The following is a 14922-nucleotide window of genomic DNA, read 5'->3' as shown; positions in this document are numbered from 1 at the left end:
GTAGTCTGTGTTATAGGCCTTTGAGCTGGTGTTACTTTCTTTGGAGCTTGCCAGGCTGAAATAAACATAAAGGATGCTTTATACTATCCTGCGTCTGCTCTGGGATCCAAAATACTGGAGCCAGTTCAGTGGTTTTCAGTCTCTTCCAATTTATTTGTCCGTGCGTTGTTTCCGTGGAACACCTATAACCTTTCCAAGTTCTTTTTCTTGCTCTTGCTTTAGCCCTTAGAGACTGTGGATCACAGAATGAAGAAGCATTGATCTTGGCTAAGGAGATGGGAGTGCAAGGGAAATAATGCTTTGCTCTCGGTTCCTCCATCTGCAGAGTACAGAATATGCTTGTGTATCCCCATGGAGTTGGAAGCGACGTGGATTTTGATGTCAGAAGCACCTGCGGAATAACCTCGCAGGCTGCTGACTGCCTTGGGGGTCGCTGGTGGAAGCAGTGTGCAGAGCCTGAGGCTGCGTAGGTGGTGGTGTAAGTAAGGGTTGTGTTTTCCAGTTAGCTGAGAAACCAGTGCAGTGTAGCATGGACCTTTTGGTCATCGTTGTAGGGTGCCCAGAGTCTTCAAAAATTGGTATTTAGGCTGTCATTGGCTGGACCACGCCGAGGCTTCCACTGCAGTGACTTTGCAGTAGCCGTGTGGGATTGCTTTGTTAGAAGCACAGGCATGAGGAAGCAGCACAGAACTAAGGATGCTTTTGCTTTTAGCCTCTCAGCGCTGTACAGACTTTTAAAGGCTTCTCTAAACCTCAGTTAGTGTTGTGGCCCTGTGTGGTGCTCGATCTTCCAGTATTCAGCAGAGGGTACCACCGTGACCTGCCCGCTCCCCTCCGCTTCCTGCCCATCGAGACAGAAGTAAACTGTTTTCTTCTGACTCCTTTCCTCAATAAAGTGTTTCTCTATTGAGAAAGAACAATTCACATTGCTTTCATTACATTTGTATTAAATAGCAAAAAAAATTTTGTTGTTGTTGTTATAGATGTTGTACCATTATATGTGTGTCCCTCCTTGGAGGTAGTCAACCCAGGTCGTGAGGAACCTGCTCTGTGTGACCCTGCTTTGAGCAGAGGGCTTAGGCCGGACAATCTCCAGCAGCCCCTTCCAACCTCAAAGACTCTACGGCTTGGTCATTTTCTGTAAAGGCAGTAAACTTCAAGTAGGGAGTTGCCAAGCAGGGCTAAGAGCTGAAATATGTTCTCCTTTAATGATTATTGTTAATTCCTGGAAGTACACTATTGTGAGACTGTTCTATATTTTGCAATGTGCAGCTCTGCTACCAAAATAGTGTATCAGTGTAAACATGCTCATTATGCTTTTCAATAATGAAGTTGAATTTTCTTAACTTCTACTGTCTGGAGTGACAGCACATCATGGTAATACGGAAAAGCTAGTCCTCCCCTGCAGAGCTCAGTTCTGTGGCAAAAAATCTGAGCTCAGTTTTACCTACTTTTGTTTAATACCTAGATAGACTTTTCAATGAGCAGAGGCTCTTTGATTTACTAAAACTAATAAAATAATTCAGGATTAAAAAAGAAAGACAGTTGGTTGGGACACTGTTGGAGATGTCATTAAATCTTAAGTGAAGGGTAATTTTTACTCTTCTTATTGGTTAAATGAGCGTTTCCTCACTGTAATGTGTGCCATTAAGAAGACTCAAAAGCACAATCAACTGAGCAGTGTGAGAGTGGTGCTTTTGTCATTAGCAAAAAAATTAATAAGCTTCTAGTAAAAGAAGAGAAATGAAGCACATGAAGCCTTTTTTTATGTCGCAGTTTTAAATGAAGGCTGGAATCTTGTTTATAGGGACTAGCATCTGGCTGTTTCTTGCCTTTGTGTAAAATAGTCTTTTAAATCACTGGAAGGTGGGCAGTGTAATGCTTTTCCCCTCTTTTTTTTTTTTTTTCCCCCCTCCCTTCCCACCATATAAACAATTCTGGGAATTGCAGATCTGCCATCTTCCTCTTTGTTCTTAGGAGAGAATCTCCAAGACATTAAATCACCCAGATGCAGGTAATCTGAAAGGAACAAATTGAAATGGCTTTGGCTGGGATAATTTGTTTGTGTCTAAGTGGTATAAAATCTGTTTAGGTTTTTACAGTAATGGATTGCTCTGGCGTTACAATTCCTGTGTTAAAGCAGTACAGATGTGAAGTCCCAGGAGTGTTGTTACCTTGAAATATGTTCTTTGATTTGCATAATCAGTGTAATTATACATCAGGACTCTTTCATCATAATGAAAAACCTGTTACCTGTCAAGAGAAAAAGAAAAAAAAAAAAAGCAAGCTCTGTGCTCATCTAAGAGGGGATTCTCAGGAATGCTGAATAATGGTTCTGCCTTCATCCCTTCATCAGGGGTCCAGCATGTGCATCTTCTCAGAGAAGCCATGTTGCAGGCATCTGGCATCAGTGACGGCTCTGAGGTTCTCAGATAGACAAAATGATGCCTTTAACTTAGAAAATCCATGGTGAAAATGTGTTTCTAGTTGCAGCTACACACTGCACTTCGCCCTTGGTGGCCTTTCAGCTGATACGAGAGGGACCTGTGTATAGAAATCAAAGACAGTTACGTATGGGTGTTCCCTTCTGGGGGACGAGGGGGTGGTCCCTGGGTACGCACCCTCATGTTGTGCAAGAAACATCCAGGCTAAATCTGGAGACCAGAGCTAAACTGAGTTAATAACCAGAAAAAGGTGGAATGAGAAGCCAGTTTGAAGTGTGAAGAGGAAGAGGGAGGGAAAGGTAAGTTGAAACACTGCTGCTCTGCTGGGGGACACCACAGTGGGGGTACATGGGACTCAGCCTGTGAGTCTGAAATCTAGCACTGAAGTTAAGCACGTTGCTTTGCACTTCAGAATGCAAAAATAAGACAAGACTTGTATGCACCAAAAAGATGAGTCTGGCTGCTCTTCTCTTTTTGCATACCTTTCTGTTGTGGAGGAAGGTCGTCTGACATCCTCACTTGATGGCTGAATCTCCTGACGTGCACTGTGAGCAGTGTTACTGGCAGGTCTTTTGTCACCTGCAGTGTCAGGCTGGCTGACACCTGTCCTCGGCTACCTCTTTACTTTGTCACTCTTTATGCTGCAATCTTTATACATAATTTAACCTGCTTTCCTAACTAGATGGAAGCTGCTCAGAGTTTTCTTTCTTCTACGTTTGATCTTGGTGGCACAGAAAGCTACTGTGCTTATTATTTTAGCCTAGAGTTGTGCCATTTGGGGGGGGAAGTCAGCTAAATGCTTTCTCCAGAAGAATGAGGTTTTTTGTAGCCTGTCCATTTTACTTCGTTAAATCATAGAAGTTCATATCTCTGCCTTCCAGTTATGGAGGTTTGATGTTCAGTATCCTGCAACGTTTACTGTCTGTATGCCTATATGAAAAGCAGGCTGAGGGTAAATTTTGAGAAAACTGTAGCTAAATTCAAGAATTGACTTCACTGTGAATAGTCTCCAACACTAGAGTGAGATTTTCAGTTTAAAAAAACATTTTTAATCTCTATTTCCTGCGTCCCTTGAATGAATGTCGCTGGAGGCGTGAAATTGTGTTGCCAAAGTTTGGGACCAGATCTGATAAGATGTGTCCGAATTCTGAGATGTGATAGAAATGCCATTGTGCTGAAAAGGTTACTGGCGGGCGTCTGTGTCAAAGTCAGCTGTGGAGATGAAAGCTAAAGGCAGACTGATATTCTCCAGAGGGGTACAAAATATAAGCAAAATAAAAAAAAAAAAAATTACTTTGGTACAGGTTTGTCACAAAATAGCAAGAAAGAGCTTGAGAGTTGCCACTTAGATAAGGCTGAGAAGCACACATTTTAGCATTGTTATTGGGCAGGTCATTGACTGTGTAGTTTGTTATCATAGCTCAGATAGCAGCGTTAAGGACACAGGGACAGAAATCAGAGTTAGAAATTAAAATATTTGAATTAAGCCACAAGAGAACACACACAACTACTTTAAAAAAGCCTTTAAAACAAACAAACAAAAAAAACCCATCAGCCCCCACCTAAACTCCAGCAGAGTTTAAATTAAATTCATTTAGAAGTTTATTAGCCAAGAGATAATTACATGTGGAGTTTTACACTCTTGGGAATTGCATCCACGCAGTGCTTGGATAACAGTGGTGCGGGGTTAGGAGCTGCTTCCCCACGGTCTCTCGTCCTCGGCATGAGTTGGAGTCCCTGGGGTGCCCCTGGAAGAGCCAGGTGCCTTCCTGCAGAGAGGGTTTGGTACAGCCCTGACGGCTGGGACTGACCCTTGTGGCTGAGGAAGGCTGGGGCTGTGCGGTGCGGCCAACCATCTCCTCAGTGTCCATGTGAATGTTAGCAGAGGGCTCAGTTTGGTTTAAAAAGACAACAGCTTTTTTTTTTTTTCTTGTCATTAATAACCTCAGGAGATGAAGGTAAGTGATTGCTGACTGCGATACCGCATCCTGTTTTGTACAGGAAAAGAAAATATTTTTGGTTTAGGGCTTTAATGTGCCTATTGTTAGTCCTGATGGAGAATGTATTCTGTGGTGCTTTATTTTTTTTTCTCATTTTCCTTTTAAATGAGTGTATTTTTATTCTGTTCTCAGTATGGATTTTCTGGTTGCTACTTCCACTCCTACAGCCCTCTTGGAATTGCTGGAGACAGGAGCTGGTTCTTGCTCCCTTTCAGCTGCTGTTTTTTAGCCTTTGCCTCGGTTTTGGTGAGAAATGGCTTGACAGCCTGCTATAAAATAATAGTTAAAAAGTCTGGGGTTTTTTTTCCAGGGAAAAATGACCTTCCACAAAGTTAATGCTAGATTCTGCCTTTTTGTCCTGGGAAGTAGTTTAAATTTTCTCTGTCGGTGGCAAGTTGAGTTGATCCTGTAATTACACCTCAGCAGAGATTGTCATTCCCACTTTGGTGGGAACGTGGACTATCTGAAAGGTCTTCTGAGAGTCCTTCCTTTGTGTTACCTGTGGGTTACATGGTAGCCAGTTGTATTCAGAGCAATGTAAAAAGCCTAAAACTAGAAGTGAGTGCCTGCTTGGTTTTTTTCTCTGTTTTTTTTTTTTTTTCCTTGCCCCAGTGTGAGGTTGTGTGTAATGGCTTTCTAGCAGCAGGATTTCTAAGACATGCTTGTGTTTCTGCCTTTTCTTTACCTTGTCATGTAATAAGTATAAAGATCTCAGGAGGAATTTGCTTTACGCACCTGTGTTGAGTGGTGCTGTATACAGAATTGGATGTGAAGCTCCTCATTTCTGTGGCTCAGAGATCTTCTCCTAACTGTTGTACATTATGTGAATGTATATAAATTATATGCATACATATAAATGGAGAGCAAACACTTAAGAATCACTTCTATAGCCAGCTTTTTAATACTGGTTTGCAAGCTAATCCATGTCTAGGAAGAAGCCCTAGTGACCCAGCTGCACCCAGTGATCCCGGGAGGTAAGAGAGCCCCTACTGACACCCACAGTCCTGCCTTCTGTGTTGAACTAACAGGTCTGTTAAAAAGCTAGTTATTTAATTGAAATTAAATCAGATTAAAAGAATCATTAAAATTCTGCAATGATTTCTTTAAAGCAGTTGTGGAGTAATCCCTGACTGTGTGACAAAGCGTGAAATGTCCCAGAGGCAGAGGAGGGTTTGAGCGGCATTGCACAGGCACCTGGATTAGATGCTATTCTGGATGAGGCAGTAAAACCAAGATTGTAATGAGAGATACAGAGACTGCACTAAAATAAGCATGTAAAAACAGAGAAGCGCTAGAAAGAGTTATAAATCGAGAGTGAAATCTCAGCCCGCTCTAAAGACAGCAGTGAACTAGGCAGTGGTCAGCCAAACCTCCTTAATTTCAATGAAAGCTGTGGGTGCCTTCCTTTGTGGTTCTCCAGCAGAAGCACGCGGTACAGCTGTACTTGGGGAGCCCATCGCGAGGTGTGAGACTCAGCGGAGCGACGGGCCTTTGGGACCGGTTTCAAGAACAGAAAAAATCAGAGCTGAAAACCGACTTCTCAAGAATATGTCTGTTGTGATTCAGATGATGAGGCATGTGTACCAGTGCCAGGAAAGCATAGCCTTGAATTACTTGGATTAGCCTTCAGGAACTTGCTTTAAAAGAATCTGATGAGGTTAAAGGTGGGAAATCTTGATTCAAGTTTATGGAAAATATTATGACAGTGATGTTCAGTGGTGACCCTTGGACACTATAGAAGTGTCTGTTAACAAAGGAAGCGTCCTTACCTAAGGCATTTAAAAGTAGTCAGAACAGGATAAAAGTACACCAAATCCCAGAATCCTAAATCCTAACAGCACAGGTCTGGGGAAACTGCTGGTCCTTCTTGTGCTTTATATGCACAAATTTGTTTACTTTAGCTATTTGCTTTTTTTCTGTGAAAAATCCTCTTTTTTTGTTGTTGTAAGTGTGTTAAACTGAATTTACCAAATTTCTCACAGCCCTCCTCACGGTCTGGCACGGTTTGCAGGCTTTGTGTTTTTCTCGTAAGGACGCAAACCAGCAGCCCTTCTGCAGCTCCCTGGGGAGGGCACTTACCATGAAATGAAGCGATTCGTTTGAAAATTTTACATTTTGTTTCTTCCTTTATTGTTTCCCGTGGTAGCATTCTGCTGGGAGAGTAGGAGGAGGGGGAGAAGGAGTGTTGAAAGTTTTCTGGACTTTTGATGGAAATCTTTTAACCAGCTCCATCCCATGTCTGCTGAATTGCATTTATTGTGACTTCTGGGGGCAGCAGTGTCTGCGCCTCATAGCAGGCTTAGCACCTTTACCTTCAGAAAGCTCTCTGAGACACCTTGATCCAACCTTTTTGGGAAGAATCCAACCCTTTTGGGAAGACTACCTGTGGTTGCACTGGGGCCCTTCATTTCCCAGAGGACCTGTGAGGCAGTCTGAGAGTTTGAGTGCTGAGATCTGGGATTTTTTTGGTTTCAGTGGCATGTCACTGCTGTTACTGGCTGTTCTTTCATCAATATTGAACTGTATCTATGCAGAAGCTTTTTAAAGAGATCTAGCTTTCTCTTCTGCTTCAGAAAGATTCAGGCTTCTAAACCATCTGCATCCTATGTATTGTGTTTCCGATGTGTATGAAACTTAAAACCAAAGAGCATTTTTCTGCAGACTCGCAGCAATCTCCTGTAACTTCTGCTTAGTAAAGCTCCTCTGCTCGCGTTTGCCACGTTTATATTCTTTGAGTCACCTAACCGCACTGATGGTAGGAAGTGGGATGGGGGAGGTCAGTTCCTGTGAGCATGGCATTTTAAGCCATGAAATGAGAGCTGCAGCAGGAGCTGGTCTCCCTTACTTTTGGTTGTCTTATAGCTTGAGCAAATAAGAAAAAATGTGGGGGTCTGCTTGAACACAAGTAAGTTATACACATCTCTTTTGATACAGAATTGCAATCCATGCCAGATTCTCTCTTGCTTTCAAACATGTTTTCTTGATTGTGTCTGTTTCTGAAAGCTTATGGTGATAACTTTGCTGTCACTATTTTTACTGAAGCTGACATTTTGGAATGCCAGGAAAATAGACGTCATGTGAAATAACCGTTTGTCATTGAGCTGGGTTTGATAGAAGGGCATGCATACCGCCCCAGTGCACGCTGCTTTACACCCCTGTTAGGGGGGTCTTACGGGCCATGGGCAGGAGGAAGAGCTGAGGTTTTAAGTGGGTTTGAGGAAAATGCTGGAGTTAATGAAGCAGCATAAGAGAAAAGAAAGATATGTCTGGTGGCAGCGTGGGAAAGGCTTTGCTCCCTTCTGCTCAGGGGGAGAGGTTTGGGAGCTAGTCTAGTGCAGGGCAACATGTGACATTGGAAAGATGAGGAAAAAAACACAGGCTCTGGAGCTGCTGGTTGTGGGTGACTCCGAGGGTGGTGCTTGAATGCTTTGTAACAAGCAGGGTAATGTTGTGCCATTACTAGAGCTGACACCATAAGGTAGATTTCATTGTGGTGCGTGGCAGGTAAGGCTGTGGACGCTGGGTTTTCCTACGGTGTAGTGAGTGCTGTAGCTTCTTTAAAGATGTCCTTGCCCAGCTGTGCCTGTAATACAGCCTGAGCATGAAGGACAGACAATTATACTGCTTGCCAGATTCCTGCTGACACAGAGAAGAAAATCAGCACCTTTTAACTTGTGGCAGTTCCTCTTAGGCTTTGTTGTTTTTTTTTTTTTTATTCAGATACATACATTAGCTCTGCCCTTGAAGCCCTTTGCTTTCTAGCAGTAGGTTTCTGCATCTCTCCTCCTTGAAAGGCTGTTACTACGGAGGAAGGGTTGAAGAGAGAGAACTTCACTATTAGTGACAGCGTTAGGGAATGCCCAAGTGGATGTTTCAGTTGAAAATAGAGGGATGCTTGAGCTGGGCATAATGAAACCTGTTAGCAGAAGTTAGAGGTACATGGCACATGCTCAGTTTGTAGCCAAACTTTGGGAAGAGCTAAGTTCCTGTTAAGATGTCTATTAAGATGGGTGGGCAAAGAATGGCTTTCAAAATAGCTCTACATGTTAACAGCTGAGGGTTTTGTGTTATTTTTAAATCTGGTCAGTTCTGGGCACATGCTTAGTTGTCCAGACTCCTGTTATCTGCAGAAATGTCTTTTACCATTATATAGATTCCAATTAATTTATCTTTGTGTATTTTCCTGCAGACAGGTTTTTAATCAAACTGATGATGGTTGGTTATCCATTTGAAGTGCATGATGCATATTGCAAAACAGCATTAGAAATGGAGATGCCACTACTGGATGCATTTCTGAATTCAACATCTGGACTAGTTCCACTTGTAGATGTTTGAAGAAAGATTAGAGAATTATAATGTCTTCCTGTGCTTAGAGTTGGACCTGATGGGGCACATTACACTGAGTTGCCTTTTGGAGCTGTTGACTTCACTGATGTTGCAGAGAGCCTAATTCGGCAAAGAATTAGGAAACTGGAAGCTCCCACGGCTTGTTTAACTTGTGGGTGACAGCAGTGGATGGTAGCAGTGATGACAGGAGTAGGAAAGCCCTTCAACTGGTCACTGAGACTATCTTCTCTTCCCTTGAGGTGATAGGGAAGGTTTCCCCGAGGAGGAGCAGTGGGGGCTCCATGGCTGGGGACGTGCTGCCTGTGGGGCAGCTGGGAGCCCTGGGGAGAGCCTCCACTCTCCTGGGGTCCCAGGTTTGGGCATGGCAGAGCGCGTAAGAATTGCCCCTGGGTAAGCCTCTCTTGAGCAGGCATTCAAAGTCATGTTTATCATTCTGGATGGATGGAGAAATCCCCCAATGGTATTAACTCTTGGTGAAAGCAAACTTTTCAAGTAGGTGTTGTTTATCAGTGCCTTTCTAGTGTGTCTAGTCTGTAGAGCCTTTTTCTGTTAGTCCAGCACTTGTCATCCCTTTTACTTCTTGCACACTCTCCATGCCTCGTGTGGGGGTGTGGGAGGTGGGCTAGTCTGATGAGGTGTAGGCTGTCTTTGTTTCAGTGGAATACTGCAAAAATCTCTTCGTCTAAAATAGGCCTGGGTGGGAAGTGCTTCTATCAGATCAGCAAATGTAGGACTTGCCAAACCAGTAGCTTGTCATAATATTTGAGGTTCTTGCTGCTGTCTACCACAGGCCTTCAAGATACTTTTTATTTTAAACTGAGATTATTTTTGAACGCTGCTATCCGGGGACTAGGTGCCAAGCCCAAGATCTGAATCTGGCTTGTGCACTGGGAGAAAAACCTGAGAACTGAAGCTTGGGTTCAACTGGTCTTTTTACTACTACTACACTCAGTGGAGCACCCAAAATCCTTATATTTTTATCTTGGTCTAACAGAAAAATATATCATAGCCTTCAAGTTTGCAACAGCGTCTAAGAGAAATTTTTCAAAAATACGGGCCTTCTTCTGGGGGCAGACAGCTTAGTGAGGATCATGGGAGATACCTGAGAAATTTCTCTGTGCCATGAAAGAGTTTCCTGGTGGCATTGAATTCTGTCAGAAAGACTGAAGTTATTTTTCCATTTTAGTAAAAATATAAATTGTACGTTATTTTAGGCATTTTCAGAAGTTTTGTTTAAGTCTTACCTTTGCAGGAGCCTTAAATATATATTATTTTATTAATATAATGCAAAAAATTATCTCCATAAAGCATCATCTTTGTCCTTTTCTGCTTGGATTGGTGTTGAACAGAGAAATTACAAGCAGCATTGTTCACATGAGTAAAATTACAAACAAGCTATGAAGTACTTGAGCTTAAATATGTTAGAGACACAAGGACTGTGCGTAGCAAAGCTGAGTTTTACAGCAGAGTTTTATACGTTAGGAAGTGCACGCTCAGGTTGTTAGAGCTCTGCCTGTTGTGCGTGCTTGGGAGGCGCTGGCACGCTCTGCGTCCAGACAGACTGGAACTTTCTGCCCGGAGCTGTCGCAAGTAAACGAGGGATCAGATGTGAAGTCAGCATCAGCTAGGCTCTCTGGGAATAACAGTTTATTATTAGTAGCCTTTTATAAGGTTTGGACCCAAATAGCCATTTTTTGTCAATTTGCACATCGCAGGTGCTTCCATGGCAGTTACAGCTAATCCAGTCTAGGGAGGGTTTCCCCCATCCAAGGCTGGGCTGGAGAGCAGAGAGGAGGCGGTTTCTGCGTTGGGTCTGGCAGGTTTGGTGGGTGCAGGAGGACAGGCAGTGGGCGGCCTGTCACCTGCTCACGTCTCTGAAAGTGTCTGGCAGAACCACAGACATCTTGGGGGTGGCTACCTGGGCTATGCCTGGATCTTATTTATGTTGTCCTCTTGTTTTCCATTTCCAGGAGCACCCTGGAGTGTGCTTGGCAGACAGTGGGTTTTACTTTCAGAGAATTCCATGTGAAATAATCCAGTAAATCTTGTTTTCACAGATCATTTTATAGCACTTGAAAAAATATGTAAGGAAAGCGGATTTTTGTCTTGTGTGCAAAAAGCAGCCCTTAGGGGCCACATCAGAGATGAATAGAGAGAACCATCTTGGCTTAAATTAAATAAAAAAAAATAAAAGCCACTTCTGTGGTTTCACCCATGCATATTTTTCTTGATTTCGGGCCAGCACTACATTTGGTGTTTAAGGCACTTGTGGCTTTCCAAGTTCCTCTTCTTTCCAGCTACTTATCAATTTTACTTTCTGCTTTATGCCCACTTGCTCTTTGGATGTACTGTCAATAAACATGTGGGTTAAGTGCGTGCAGTAGGTGAACAGCAGCAACCTATATATGCGATATAAAAAATGATATAAAATATTGTATTTTTAGAGAATGATGGATTTTAAATTTTTAATATCAGTTATTTAATGGGAAGTAGCGTGAGGCTTCAGTAAGTATTTATTCTGCAAATGCCTCTGAGTACAAGTCCTGGAGCATTCAGAGTTGAGTTCAGAGCTTGTTTTGGGCAAGATAGATGCATTTGTTGAGTAATTACCAGTGGAGGATCTTGTGCCTTGATTGTTGCACAGGATTATGCAGTAGAAGAGAAGAACTTATATGTGGATTTCTAAAATAAGGATCAAAGCACTTTAATTTTTAGTAGTGCAAGCAGGTTGTAAGAGCTTTTAGCCTAGACATAAGAGGTGTCTGGTGGTGACACTTGAAAGCAAGCAAGTAACCACTAGCTCTTATTTTTAGAAGTAAAGAAAGAAAGGGGATCGGACCTGCTTTCCAGCCCAGCTGGAAATTACCCTGGCTTCAGCAATCAGGGATAACAAGAAATCTTTCTATAAGTATGTCAGTAGCAAAAGAAAGACCAGGGAGAGTCTCCATCCCCTGCTAGACACAGGAGGAAACATGGTAACAAGTGATGAGGAGAAGGCTGAAGTCCTTAATGCCTTCTTTGCCTCAGTCTTTAATAACAAGACCAGTTGTATTGAGGGAATCCAGCCCCCTCAGCCAGAGGACAGAGACTGGGAGAACGACCCCCCCGCAATCCAGGAGACAGTCAGTGACCTATTGCATCACATAGACACACACAAGTCTGTGGGACCTGATGGGATACACCCAAGAGTGCTCGCCAAGCCACTTTCCATCATTTCCCAGCAGTCCTGGCTGACCGGGGAGGTCCCGACAGATTGGAAACTGGCCAATGTGACACCCATATATAAGAAGGGTCGGAAGGATGATCCGGGAAATTACAGGCCTGTCAGCTTGACGTCAGTGCCTGGGAAGCTGATGGAGCAGCTCATCCTGAGTACCATCACACAACACAACATGAGCCAGCAGTGTGCCCAGGTGGCCAAGAAGGCCAGTGGCATCCTGGCTTGTATCAGCAATAGCGTGGCCAGCAGGGACAGGGAAGGGATCTTACCCCTGTACTCGGCACTGGTGAGCCCGCACCTCGATGACTGTGTTCAGTTTTGGGCCCCTCACTCCAAAAAGGCCATTGAATGACTCGAGCGTGTCCAGAGAAGGGCAACGGAGCTGGTGCAGGGTCTGGAGCACAGGTCTGATGGGGAGCGGCTGAGGGAACTGGGGGGGTTTAGTCTGGAGAAGAGGAGGCTGAGGGGAGACCTCATGGCCCTCTGCAACTCCCTGAAAGGAGGTTGCAGAGAGGGGGGATGAGTCTCTTGAACCAAGGAACAAGCAATAGGACAAGAGGGAATGGCCTCAAGCTGCGCCAGGGAAGGTTTAGACTAGATATTAGGAAGTATTTCTTTACACAACATGTTGTTAGGCGTTGGAATGGGCTGCCCAGGGAGGTGGTGGAGTCCCCATCCCTGGAGGTGTTTAAGAGTAGGGTCGACATAGCGCTGAGGGATCTGGTGTAGTTGGGATCTGTCAGTGCTGGGTTAACGGTTGGACTGGATGATCTTCAAGGTCTTTCCAACTGAGATGATTCTGTGATTCTGCTTTCACAATGGTGAATCTCAGTAGGAAAGAAAAAGGAATGGGGTTTTAGTTCTTTTTGAAACTTTACAAAATTATACCAACAAGAGAGTCCCTTTTTGTGGCAGTGGTTGAAGAGGAACATGGAATGCTGAGGGCAACTGGTACCTTATCCCAAGTCAGCAGAGGGATAGCTGGACTCGGCTTAGGATGCCCAGCTGAGGACCCCCAGGGATGCAGTACCCAAGGACAGGAGGAGCTCTGGCTCTCCTCCCTCAGCTGCTGCAGGGAACTGTGGTCACATCCAGCATCTCCTGGGGGCTTCAGCACTTGCCAGAGCCGAGGCCGCTGCTATGCTTCCATGATCAAACGACGTAACGTGGTGAGAGGTGTTTTCCAGAAAGCTGTTGTAGGTACAGAGAATTGTCCACTGACACTTCGATCATTAAAGTAATTTTTAGGAAGATAACAACACTGCTGGATTGCCTTCCAGTCACAGGCACTGGTGAATACCTGCTGAAACACTGTCTTCTGTATGCTGCCTTTTTTTATTTGCTTGAATTAGAGCTTTTCCCTTGGGCGCTATTTTAATTTCTTGCTCTGCTGAGCTACTGTTAATAAGGAAGAAGTCTCAGTCCTTTCCCTAAAAAGCTGGCCCATCACAGCACTGCTGTTGCTGTCACAGGAGCTCTTGGTACCCAGAGCTGAGAGGCATCTGCATAAGCTCTGTCTGTGATGACGTGTTTGCAATAATCTATTAATCTGCTCTAATAATGTACTCTACTTTCACTGCATTTTCCTAATAAATGAAATTATTTTTTAATAAAACCTAGTACTTATAAATTCCTGACTTCAGCTGGAAGGATGTTTTAATAGCTGGTCTCAAATCTGCTGAAAAGCAGATTTTATGGTAAAAATGCTAATGAAGCTTCAACAGCAACAACTGGCAGCCATACCGAGAAAGTCAAGAGTTGTATATTTGGGTGTCAGAGATAGTAAATAGATTTGTGCCACCTGAATCTATTTTTGTCAGCAAAATTGACTTTAACATTTTATGATTATTTTTAAAAAAAAAATAAAAATCCTGTATTGCTGTGAGAGTTTCCGTGTTTTGAGGCCAGCTCTCAGCTAATCTTCCCAAGCAGTCTGTATGGCTCAGATTTCAAAGTCTTTATTCAAAAGGTCACATCCTGATTTAATACCATTAGTATAAACTCGGGATAATTTACTTGATGTGGATGAAGGTGCTTGTCATTTCAGTTTTTTGATCTTTTTATAAATCTGGCCAAGAGTAGGTTGTGTTTGTGAAGCTAATGCCATGTTCTTGAACACATCACAGGAAGGCAAAGAGTGATTTTTCGCATTTAGGTGAATCCTTTCTACATGATGCTGGTCACCTAATTTCAGCTAGTCCAGTTTAAAATGGGAGTATGGAAAGAATGTTTGTCATGTTTTCTTTGCCATTTTTTTTATGGATTAGTGTTCAGATTTCTACATTTGATACATTTTCCGCTTCTCAGTACTGCCGGAAGCATATATATTCATGGGTTCATATGCAGCAATTTTAAACCGCAGTACTTTTTAAACTCTTTGTTTTCTGCCTTCTTATGACACACTAGTAAAGCCGGCATGAGGATTTCATGTAGCTGTAGGCTTGCCACAAGTCGAAAAAAACCCCAAATCGAAAAATGCAGTATCCACTATGTGAAAGTGGATATATAGGTTTATTTCCACAGCGCCCACAAAAATGAATCAAGAATGTTAAATTAAAAGACAAACAAACATATTAATCACTTCTTTCTCTGTTTTCCCACGGGATCATATCTTAATGGCCTCTTCTAGACCGGAGCCTTTTGAAGGAATGTTAATATTTTATGTAAGGAGGAATAATAAATAGCAGTAAAATGCAGGTTGAATGATTAAATCTCCTGAAGGAATAGTGCTTATACCATTCCCCTACCCACCAGACACATTTCTAATTCAGTGTAATTTAGGTGTGTTTTACCAAATAACACGATGTTGTATGCTGGGGCACTTGTATTTCTGTTTGGAGAAATCCTTTTGAAACGGTCTTTATCTTTTGTATTTCCTCTTTTCAGTGTCCGCAGTAAAGTAGTAAGTAAT

The 14922-nt window shown here is 43.1% G+C and overlaps 1 protein-coding gene across 5 annotated transcripts in view; it reads left to right on the top strand.

Annotated features, from left to right (window-relative positions):
• FGD3 (FYVE, RhoGEF and PH domain containing 3) overlaps positions 1-14922 on the top strand; it is a 111931-nt gene that overhangs the window by 44154 nt on the left and 52855 nt on the right. The window lies entirely within an intron of this gene.

Source organism: Strix uralensis, chromosome 10, assembly GCF_047716275.1.
Source record: "Strix uralensis isolate ZFMK-TIS-50842 chromosome 10, bStrUra1, whole genome shotgun sequence".
NCBI lineage: Eukaryota > Metazoa > Chordata > Aves > Strigiformes > Strigidae > Strix > Strix uralensis.
Note: the sequence above shows the minus strand (reverse complement) of the source record. Positions and strands in the feature narration are given on the sequence as shown.